At 41.9% G+C, this 11915-nt stretch overlaps 1 non-coding gene across 1 annotated transcript; it reads right to left on the reverse strand.

The window, feature by feature from the left end:
- Positions 1-11272: 11272 nt before the first annotated feature.
- trnas-gcu (transfer RNA serine (anticodon GCU)) lies at positions 11273-11354 on the reverse strand. Its single transcript has one exon. It is a non-coding gene; the product is annotated as a tRNA-Ser (tRNA).
- Between the last annotated feature and the right edge of the window lie 561 nt (positions 11355-11915).

Here is an 11915-nt window from a genome sequence, read left to right on the forward strand (position 1 = left end):
CTATGTTATTTGTATGGCTACCCATGGTAACCCCCATAATGTTGATAGTGGGGGATTCAGTGATTGTAATGCTATTGAATGTCAAGGGGAGATGGTTAGATTCTCTCTTGTTGGAGATATTCATTGCCTGGCACTTGTGTGGTGCGAATGTTACTTGCCACTTATCATCCCAAGCCTGTGTGACTGAAATAGCTCAGTTGGGAGAGTGTTAGACTGAAGATCCCTGGTTCAATCTGGGGTTTTGGCAGTTCTCCTTTATTCTGCATTGCCATTTGGTTTTGACTCTTGAGCTGCACAATTTACACTGAAATTATTTACCCAACTCTGAAGGTTGGATTGGAATAGAGAGATATCAAGGATGGGAAATATTTACATTGTCTGCTGTAGCTTATTCTCTATCTCCCTGTGTCCTTTTCCCCAGTTTTTGACTCTCTCCTGGCAGGGTGAACATTTGATTTGCTGCATTTGTCCCAAACTGAAGCCTTTTCCACATCTCTGGGCGGTCAGACTCGCTCTGTCTGTTTTTGCTGCTCGTGACCATTAACGAGAACAGGCCACGAGTTCAATGTTTATCAGCAAACGGAAGATAATTGGAAAAAATTCTGTGTTACTCCAGACCAGTGACAAAGATGCAATGGATGTTATTCAAAATAAGTTTCCTCTGACATTTTATGTAAACTTGTTTGTATCTAAAAGTTGGATTTTAAGTGTAACAAAAATGTGTCAAATTATTGACTGACCATGTGACAGCGCAGTTGGGGATCAAATCCACAGCCTTGTTGTTATCAACACTGCGTCCTAACCAACTGAACTAAGTGGCCTATAGACAGAGCCAGGTATGGGTTTGAGCCGCACGCTGGACGGTTTGCATTTTATTTCTCACACTGGGTGACAGAGCGATTGTACAAACAATGGACACATCACATCCCTGAAACATTGTTCTGATATAAAACAGTGTGAAATAAGAACTGAGCATGGAAATGGAACGGAACCAGAAATCAGGACTTTAATCTATTGAAGTTGATCTTGAAATTCAACCATTCACTGAACATTCCAATAGATTGAAATCTTTTCTGATATAAAATCCAGGAACTTGAGCTGCTGTAAAACATAACTGAGCTTGATGTGATTTGAACACGCAACCTTCTGATCTGGAGTCAGACGTGCTACCGTTGTGCCACAAGCTCGCAAATAAAGCAAAGTGTTCCATTCTTGACAGATTTACTTCTTGTTTAGATTCAGTGATTGAAATTAATTCAATCCTCATCTGACCTCCACTCTGTAAAGGCCTGCCACCCGACCTGAACCCGACGGAACCCGACGACCTGTGTCGGGTTCGGGTCATGTCGGGTCGCTCTTCCGGGTCTGGCTTTTGGACTCGGGTAGGGTCAGGCCAGGTTCAGGTCAGGCTGGGTCCAGGTTGGACTGAGTCCGGGTGTGACACACACAGTAAGTATTACATTTAACTCTGCTGGGAAGTTGAGTTTAATAAGTGTCAAAAGTTGAAAAGCCAACCAAAGCCGGGAGTCCGGGTCATTAAGGAGGGAAACTCTGAGTCTGCGCAGTGAGCAAGTGAGCATCTCTATGATGTCATTGCGCTCATGCTGCAGCTTCCTGCAGATTCGGAATTGGGAGGTAGATAAAGTGAACATTCCGGTGGTCGGGTAAGATGCGGGAATAAATGGAGATACTCGGGCCGGGTCGGGCTCGGGTCCAATGTGGTTCTGTCGGGTTCGGGTTGGATATTTTTTCCTGACCTTAGCCGGCCTTTACCGCTCTGTCAGTTCAGTGCCTTATTTAAACTATTACTTGGAGTTCTGTTTTACAGGGTCTCGGCTGTTTAAGTGTTTCCCAGACCCACTCCTCTGATTAATCAGACATTTTGCTGCTAACTGCTGCTGCTACAATTGAAATGTAAAAAAGAATTTCCAGTGACCTGCAACCAATGGACAAATACATTTCAGAAAGTTAAAGTTCATTCACCAATCCACAAATGTGTCTTTCTGCTTATATTTATAAACAACTCCTTCTCTCCACTATGAGAACTATACAATCACTCCAGTTATTTGAAAGTTAGTATAAGATGTTCCAGTTCATCAATTTTAAAACTGCAGCAGGTATTTTCCAGAAAACTTCTCTGTTGGAACCTCAGTCCCATTTAGATTGAAAGTGGACAATTAATGTATTCACTTGTTCATTGTGGACAAGTGTCTGACTTAGAATAAATCTCATTAACCTTCAATGAGGTGGCAGTATTTCTGTGCTCCCATTTTACACAGTCTGTCCTGTTCATGCACCATGTTTTTATTCTCCTCTCCCATTCTCCACAGGATACAGATTACAAGCATCATCAATCTAGCTGTTGAAAAGCATTGGAAGAATCTGGTCACACAGGTATTGAAACATTCATTATCTTCCATTTTACAATTTGGTTGCTTTAAACACAGTACGATGTGCAATCATCTGAAAAGAGATTCTCTTCAAAATCCAATACAAATTGAATTGCAAACCCGACAGACAAACACAGGAGAACAAGTGACGAGTGAACACAAACCTCATGGTGCTCATTTTCAGATTTATTGCAGTCATCCGACAAAACAAGTGAAAGAATATTACAGTGAAATGATTTGGAAAGTAGGTGTGACTTTTGTTGGTGCCTTTCTTTGCTCTGTTGGTGAAACTTTCTTGCACCTGACTTCTGTTCATGTCTCTGTTTCCTCTATTGAATGAGGAAGGAGGTATTTGATCAGAAATCAACTGGATTGTGTACCTTTGAGAGGGGATTTCTGCACCATCAGGGCTGGAAACAGGAGTGAGTGAAAGACACTGTGAGGAGTTTGATTTTGTACAGAGGGAAAGCAAATCTAACAGGGTTGTGAGATATTGGCCTGGATTTTGCAGCCCAATAGCAGTGAACTCTGAGACTTTCACTGCTATTGAGGGTCTGAACAGCACTGCAACTGCTGGTACATGCACACACTAACACCAGCATCTGGAAGTTGTGGTGGTGAGAAATGTGCTTAGAAGGAGCCTCTGATCATAATCGCACCAGCCCACTCTTTAAAGTGACAGGGACCTGTAGTTCAGCAATTTGGGCTCATTGCCCACAATGTATCCTGATTTTTACCTGGGTTGGATTAAAGCCGGTACCAACAGGCTCAGGGCTGCTCGGGAAGGACTTTTCTGTTGACACAACAGCTCCAATATTCCAGGAAGACACCGGCAGCAGCAGGGGTCAACTTTCAGAGGGAGTTCAGACATTTTAAATGTTGTATTTTGTTTCTTAATTGTATGTAACTTTTTAGCAAGGCCTTATCAGAGTTCTTAAATTTACATCTGACTTTTTATTAACAAGATTGAAGTGCTTTTAAAAGATCTCTAAATATATATGACTTTTTATCAAGATTTACTTGGCTTCTTTGTAAAGACTCGAGTAAGATTGAAGTGACTTTTAAAAACTACATCTTATCCTTTAAAATCCTGCTTCCATGTAGATGACATTGGAAGATGGCTTCAGAATAACTTAGACTATCTTTCTGACAGGTACTGCAACAGCTTAAGTCCTACTTTCTGCAAAAGCTGGTGAATTACAAAGAAACAATGTATTGAACATTTTATAAACAGTTGATGCAGATGGGATTCAAATTCATACATGTAAAACAAAAGGAATTAATAATCCATCATCTTAACCTCTCAAACACTTCATCACCCAGCTTTGTGCCAGCAACCCATCACATGTCTTTTTTGCCTCTATGGAAATTTGGGCAGGACGGTCACCTTCAGCTCAGATCCTGACTGTGCATCCAGATGTGCAATGATGGAAATGTAGCTTCTTTTAGTAAATGACATTTCCATCACATCAGGTCATGGCCTGTTGGGAATGGAGTGGTGTGAAACATTTCCAGACCATGTCCAACACGTTTCTACTCAGTGTGAAAACCCACCACGGAAAGAGTGGAACATACAATCATTTGATCACATCATGATTAACATCACTCAGACACCTGAACCATTAGGTCACTGACGAAGTCATGATGACTTCGAATTTCTCATGAAATGACAACTGAACTAACTGACTGGAAGAATTGCTTTAACTCCACATGATCAGAAAGGCACAGCCTCAGACCGACTCGGCAGATGAATATTGATTGAATAATTTCTGTGTGAGGAATGTTCCAGCATCATAAACCAGGGGAACGTGCCGACTGAGCTGTGTCTTCATCTCTTCTGGGCAGTCGGACAGTTCACCCTTCATTCTGCTCTGATTCACTTTCCCAAAGCGGATCTACAGATTCTCAAATCTGGAGACGGGGTTTTCTTATTTTGTTCCTTTTGATTTTTCTTGCTCCTGACTGAATAATATATTCTAAACCTCGGATCAACCCTCCCCTTTGCGTCGTGTTATAGTCTTGGTTAAAAAAGACACAAAACGGCACGAACAGTCTGAAACATACAACACGGTCACACTTTCCTTCAGTGAGATTAATGTTGAGCTGTTTTCCAGGTTAAATGCAACTGCAAACACATTGCTCTCAAAGAAATTGTAGGGGATTGAGTTGCCGTTGAAATATTAGCACTGGACATCTGTACGAGCAGGAACAGCCATTTCAAACTCACATCCTTCACAAAGGCAACCACTGAGCTGTTTTCTTTTGTGAATGAAATTCATAAGAAAAGTTAAAGTTCACAAGAAAATGGATGTAAATGATTGATAGCTAAACTTTTGAAGCAAGGATATGAATCCAAGATTTTTTGATTATTAGACAAACACTCGAACCAATTAAGCTACTGAGCCAGATCACAAGTGCTGTGACAACTAAGGGCAGAGGAGGGCACTCTTTGTTCTCATCCCACTTCTCCACAGGTCACAACATCTATGTGAGCTTTTCCCACATACTGATACAGTCAATCATGTACTCTATTTTTCCCAGAATAGAAGACACTGACCAGGTTTCTTTAATGAACAACAAAATTATCCATTTATTGTCGAACAAGTTTTAACTAGTCATGAAGTAAAGCATAAACACACAGGTGGAAATTTTAAAAGTTCCTTTTTCACCTTTACCAACTTTTAAAGTCCTTTTTTTTGTCTTCGAGCCACACGCACACACACACACACACACACACACACACCGGATAGCTGAAAAAATAAAAGGGATTTTTTTTTAAATTCAGCACTCTGTAACAGACAAAAACAACCTCTTGGGCTGTTTATTTGCTCATTTTTGAAGAAATCATCAGATGAGATATGTTGCTCCAAAACTGGAATACAGTCTAACTTCCGAGTATACGTAGACAGGTCACTAGGGTATTTTAGAACAGTTCTTTTCAGAAGGCATTGAGAATTAATTTTAGCAGGCCTTCTTCAAAGACATGCGACAAGATGAATTAACTCAGTGGACTTCTCAGGGTCTTTTAAAGATTTTCTGGAAAACAAACTGGGTTGTGGTCTTCTCTCCTTCCTTGACGATTCTTCAGGCTAACTTTATCAGCTGCTCACTCCAGCAGGTAAAACACACTGACTGCTACAACCAAAGGTTGTGAGTTTTCTGCTGTCTTAGGTTTGCGCTGCTGCTGCTAAGGTTGTCCATTCAAGGGGCATGACTGACTTCACGAACCACATTTCTCCCGGTTACCAGGGTTTCTGTTCTATATTTAACTTGAATCATGTGACAAACAGTAAACATAGTTGCCAAATTGGTTCTTTTGGTGTCCTCTTGAAAAAGAACTGGTCCTACATTTATTCAGTTTGATTATGACTTCTTCAAAAAATATTTTAACAAAAGAAACAGAATCCCTTCCATAACATCATGTACTTTCCCTGAGCTACAGGTTATCGCAAGTCTCTCTGGCTGTGTTTATTTTAGGTGATTTTGTACTCAGGTTCTTTTGGAATCCATGTGTTTGCAGATCTTTGTGAGTGAGAGATGTGGTAATATGTTTAAAAGATTTCCCTGTAAATTATTCATATCTCCATCTTTCCCCGAACTTTGTGCAAACACATTAATATGGGAATCACACACATCAGGCCGTCAAACCTGTCTGCTAAACATTGAAAGGTGACAGTGTTTATTGTGACGGGGTTCCATTTTGAAGACACATCTTGATGATTCACACATGTAAAAATTTGTACATTATGTTCATGACATAATGACATAAATAAACATTTCCTTGCACTTGCCATGCTTGGTGAACATTTTCTCTGCTGATGCCCCCTGAATATATTAGAGAACATGGTGACGAGGCTGAGATTAAAGTCTGTAAATATGGGCAGCAAACAGCAGCAGGGACTGCAGTGAACAAGATTTCCGTGACATATTTGTGCTTATATTGGTGGGTGAAATAAGATACTAAACACACAAAATCCTACATTTGAGCTCGCGTATAAGATTGCTCTGTCTATGGAGATAGCATCAAAGAATGCTCAGGAATTTTGTCCTATGCCAGTGATCGTAACACACTTCAGGGGAACTTTAAAAAAATGGTAAAATGGGCTTTCACATAACAGATGAAATTTTACACAGAGAAGTGTGAAGTGATACAATTTGGAAGGAAGAATGCCATATAAATGAAACGTTACAGTTCTAAACTGGGTGCAGGAGCAGAGAGACAATGTACACCAATGTTAGAAGGATTGAAAAGGTAGCTAAGAGCAAACAGGACACTTGGCTTTATTAATAGAGGCATAGAGTAAAAGCATATAAGTTATGCTAAACCTTTATAAAATACTGGGAATGAATGGCCTCCACCTGTACCTCCACAGAAAGCTTCCATTCCAGGTTTACACACACTCGTCAGGATCACGCTCCACAGATACTGCCCTCCAGGTTCGGACACCCACTTCAGGATCACTCTCCATAGATCCCAGCACTATGGGCTTGGTGACCCTCTTCAGAGATCCTAAATCTCCAGACACGGACATCCTTTGAGGACCACTCTCCACAGATTCTTCCCTCCAGGCTCAGACACCCTCTTCAGAATCACTCTCCATACATCCTGCTACTCCACGCATGGATATCTCCCTCAGGATCAGATCAAAGAATGTTGCTTGTCACTTATCAGCTCAAGCCTGAATGTTGTTCAGGTCTTGCTGCTTGCAGGCACAGACTGCTTGAGTATCTGAGGAGTTGTGAATCATCAGCGAAAATTTCCACTTCTGACTTACGTTGAAGAGAAAGCCATCAATGAAACAGCTGAGGATGGTTGGGCCTAGGGCACTGCCCTGAGAAACTAAGTATCCAGTCATGAAAGGTGGAGGACAATTAAATAACGAACCAGATGAGGAGGCTCCAAAAACATCCCTATCCTCAATGTTGGTGGAGCCGAGCACGTCAGTGCAAAAGAGGAAGCTGAAGCATTTGAAACCATCTTCAGTCAGAAATTGCTCAGTGGATGATTCATCTCGGCCTCTTGAGGTCCCCAGCATCACAGCTTCCAGTTTTCAGCCAATTTGCTTCACTCCACATAATGGCAAGAAACAGCTGAAGGCACTCGATACAGCAAAGACTATGGGCCCTAACAACATTCCGGCTCCAGTGTAAATCTGAGTTCTTTTTGCCTTCAGTCTGGTTCAGTAAATATACCGAGTCGGATGTGTAGATAAAATCAATTTCTTAATTTGCGCATTAAGCCAGCTGACTTCCTCTAATGCAACGACACTGACTCCACCCAGAGTCTGTCTGGTCCACTGGAGTAAGTGAAGTTTTTTGATAGAGGTACTACTGTTTATACATTAAGATTCATGCTACACCCCCTTGTTTAACCAATTCGACTTCACCCATGTGGTGACATGCAGTACATCTGTTACTGAGGTTACAATACACTCCATTTTCAATACATAGTTGTTACTAATAAAATATTGTTTTGTACCAGCAAGATAAAACAAAGCGGACAAGCAAGCTAATTAGCAAGAGCATAGGAATCATCAATAATCATTCTAGTCTCACTCCCTACATGGATCATGAGTCTGTCTCTACCTTGTGACAAGTAATTGCGGCGCATCCTGCTATCTCTATTAGGTGTACATTCCTGAGTGTTTCGTGCAGTCTGCAGCTACATCAAGTAGTGGCAGTTCACGAAGATAAGAGGGGACTAGCACTCCTTATCACTCACACAGGGATGGACATCATTTGATTCACAGGAGTCCATTTGTTCCAAACCACAGGGAGTCACACAATCAGGCCATAAAGAACAGATGTCTTTGCAATTACCAGTGTCGGCTAGTCTTTACAGTCTCACACGCTCTGCCTTTACTTTTAACTATTTCATTGTGGTTTCTGCCACTTAAAATCAAAGCTCAGCAAAGCTACTATTCCTAACTTGGCTATATTTCCCATTAAGCATAGTGCCATGCCTTTCTGCTCACTTCCACACTAGTACTGAAGACTTGTGCTCCAGAACTAGCTGCGCCCTCAGCCAAGCTGTTCCAGTAGAGCTACAACACGGGCATCTACTTGACAATGTGGAAAATTGCCCAAGTGTGCCCTCTCCATAAAAAAAATGCAGGACAAATCCAATCTGACCAATTGCCGCCCCATCAGTCTACTATCAATCATCAGCAAAGTGATGGAAGATGTCACCAACAGTGCTATCAAGCACCACACACTTAGCAATAATCTGATCATCGATGCTCAATTTAGGTTCTGCCAGGGTCTCTCAGCTCCAGGAAATAATTTGGCAGATAGAGTAGAATGTGGGAAAATGTGAGGTTATCCGCTTTGGTAGGAAGAATAGAAAAGGAAAATATTATTTAAATTGTGAGAGATTACAGAATACTGCGGTGTAGAAGGATCTGGGTGTCCTCGTACATGAATCACAAAAAGTTACCATGCAGGTACAGCAAATAATTAGGAAGGCAAATGGAATGTTACCCTTTATTGCAAGGGGGATGGAGTATAAAAGTAGAGAAGTCTTGCAACAAATGGTCATGGTGCTGGTGAAACCACACCGAGAGTACTGTGTACAGTTTTGGTCTCCTTATTTAAGGAGGGATATACTTGCATTGGAGGCAGTTCAGAGAAGGTTCATTGGATTGATTCCTGTGATGAAGGTGTTGTCTTATGAGGAAAGTTGAGCAGGTTGGACCGATACTCATTGGAGTTGAGAAAAATGAAAGGAGAACGTATTGAGACATATGAGATTCTGAGGGGGCTTGACAGGGTAGATGCTGAGAGGATGTTTCCTCTCATGGTGGAATCTAGAACTAGGAGACACAGTTTCAGATTTAGGGGTTTTTCATTAAAGAAGGAATTTCTTCTCTCAGAGGGTCATTAATCTTTGGAATTCTCTACCGCAGAGAGCAGTGGAGGCTGGGTCATTGAATGTCTTCAAGATTTTTATCTACAAGAGAGCCAAGGGTTATGTGGGCAGGCAAGAAAGTGGGGTTGAGGTCATGATCAGGTCAGCCATGATCCTATTGAATGGCGGAGCAAGCTCGAGGGGCCAAATGGCCTACTCCTGCTACTAGTTCTTCTGATCTTCTGTTCGTATGATCTCATTGCTGCTTGGTCCAAACAGAGACGAAAGAGTGGAATTCCAGAGGAGAGGTGAGAGTAATTACCCTTGAGTGAGTGTGGCATCAAGGATCCCAAGCAAAATTGAAGTCAATGGGAATCAGTTGGAAAACTCTCCACTTGTTGAAGTCATACCTAGCACAAAGCAAGATGTTGTGGTTAGTGGAGGCCAATCGTCTCAGCCCAGGACATTGCCTCAGGAGTTTCTCAGGGTAGTGTCGTAGTCCCAAACATCCTCAGCTGTTTCATTGACGACTTTCTCTTCAACATAAGTCAGAAGTGGGAATGTTAGATGATGACTCACAACTCTTCAAATACTGAAGCAGTCTGTGCCTGCAAGCAGCAAGACCTGAACAACATTCAGGCTTGAGCTGATAAGTGACAAGCAACCTTCTGGCCACACAAGTGCTCAGCAGTGAACATCTCCAATGAGAGAAAAAGAAAATCTACCTTTTGATATTCAGAAGCATTATCATCGTTAAATCCCCCACCATCAACATCTTGACCAGAAATGTAACTGGACCAGTCACATCTATGCTGTGGCTATAAGCGCAGGTCAGAGATTACAAATTCTGCAGCAAGTATCTCACCTCCTGACACCCCAAATCCTGTCCACCATCTCCAAGGCACAAGTCAGGAGTGGGATGGAATACATCCCACTCAACAACACTCAAGAAGCTCAACACCATCCAGGACAAAGCAGCGCACTTGATCAGCACCTAATCCGCCACCTTAAACATTCAATCCCTCCACAACCAGTACACAGTGGCTGCAGTGTGTACCACCTCCATATGCACTGCAGCAACTCGCCAAGTATCCTTCAACAGCACCTTCCAAACTCGTGACCACTACCACCTCGAAGGACAAGGGCAGCAGATGCATGGGAACTCACTACCTGCAGGTTCCCCTCCAAGTCACTCACCATCCTGACTTGGAACAATATCGCCATTTCTTCACTGTTGTTGGGTCACAATCCTGGAACTCCCTCCCCAATAGCACTGTGGGTGTTCCTGCACCATATGGACTGCATCAGTTCAAGAAGGCAGCTCTCCACCACCTTCTCAACGGCAATAGGAATGGGTAATAAATGCTCGCCTTATCAGCGATACTCACACCCAAGAATGAATAAAAACCAAATCACTCTCCACAGATTCCCCACAATCTGGGCTTGGACATTTACTTCAGGAGCACAGAGCTTTATATCACTGCAACATGAGTTCCAATCTTCATATTCTGTTCACTTTTCACATTATTTTCTACCAGTCCACGAGCTTTTATTAATTCAGTATTCGGGTCTCTGCTCCTCAACCGTTTCTAACATCTCACCTCTTACAAAAAAACACTCTGATCTATCGTAGGTACTAAATGACCCCTCATTTTAAACTCCATCTGCCAAAGCATTGCTCACTCACTTAATCTATCAAGAAGATTTGAAAATAAATTTCTTGCCAAAGGATAATTTTCTGCATCTGCTCCCTCGCCATTTGCTTTTCCCATTTGTCTTTCACTTGGTGCAAATCCAGAGAAAGTAAAGATGGAAGGAAGGAGGGGAAGAAAAATCCTGCTCCGTTTCGTGATCCCTATTTGATCTTCATTCCAGTGCAGTTTGGGTGAAGAATTCCAATTGTCTGTCTCAATTTTAATAAAGTATAACAAATTCTGGAATCACTGTCTGGACATTGACAAGAACAGGTTTCGAGGCTGACTTTACACATAAGCTCACCCAACATAAACAATACACGAAACAGTTCATAAACTAGCAACAAGGATGGGATTCGAACCCACGTGTGCAAAGCACAATGGATTAGCAGTCCATCGCCTTAACCTCTCGGCCACCTTGTCAGTTGCAAAGACATAGCTGTCACCTTCAGCACAGCTTCTGGCTGTGCAGCCAGCTGTGGAATGATGGAAATATATCTTCTGTCAGTAAATGAAGTTGGGAATGGAGCAGTGTGAAACATTTCCAGACCATGTCCAACACGTTTTTACTCAGTGTGAAAACCCACCACGGAAAGACTGGAACATACAATCATTTCATCACATCATGATTAACATCACTCAGACACCTGAACCATTCGGTCACTGATGAAGTCATGATGACCGAATTTCTCATGAAATGAAAACTGAACTAACTGACTGGAAGAATTGCTTTAACCCCACATGATCAGCGAGGCACAGCATCAGGCCGACTTGTCAGGTGGTGTAAACAGATATCACTGCTTCTGATCTTCACCAGAACAGAGAGTGAGATGTAACATTGATCATCAAACAGACTGTGAGAGAATACAACAGAATAAAACACATGGAGAGACACTGTGGAATAACAAATAGATTTGATTGGAATGTTGAAATTTTGATTGGAATGGATAAAACACCAGAAACAGCAGATTAAATTGGGATTCT

Source organism: Heterodontus francisci, chromosome 35, assembly GCF_036365525.1.
Source record: "Heterodontus francisci isolate sHetFra1 chromosome 35, sHetFra1.hap1, whole genome shotgun sequence".
Classification (NCBI taxonomy): Eukaryota; Metazoa; Chordata; class Chondrichthyes; order Heterodontiformes; family Heterodontidae; genus Heterodontus; species Heterodontus francisci.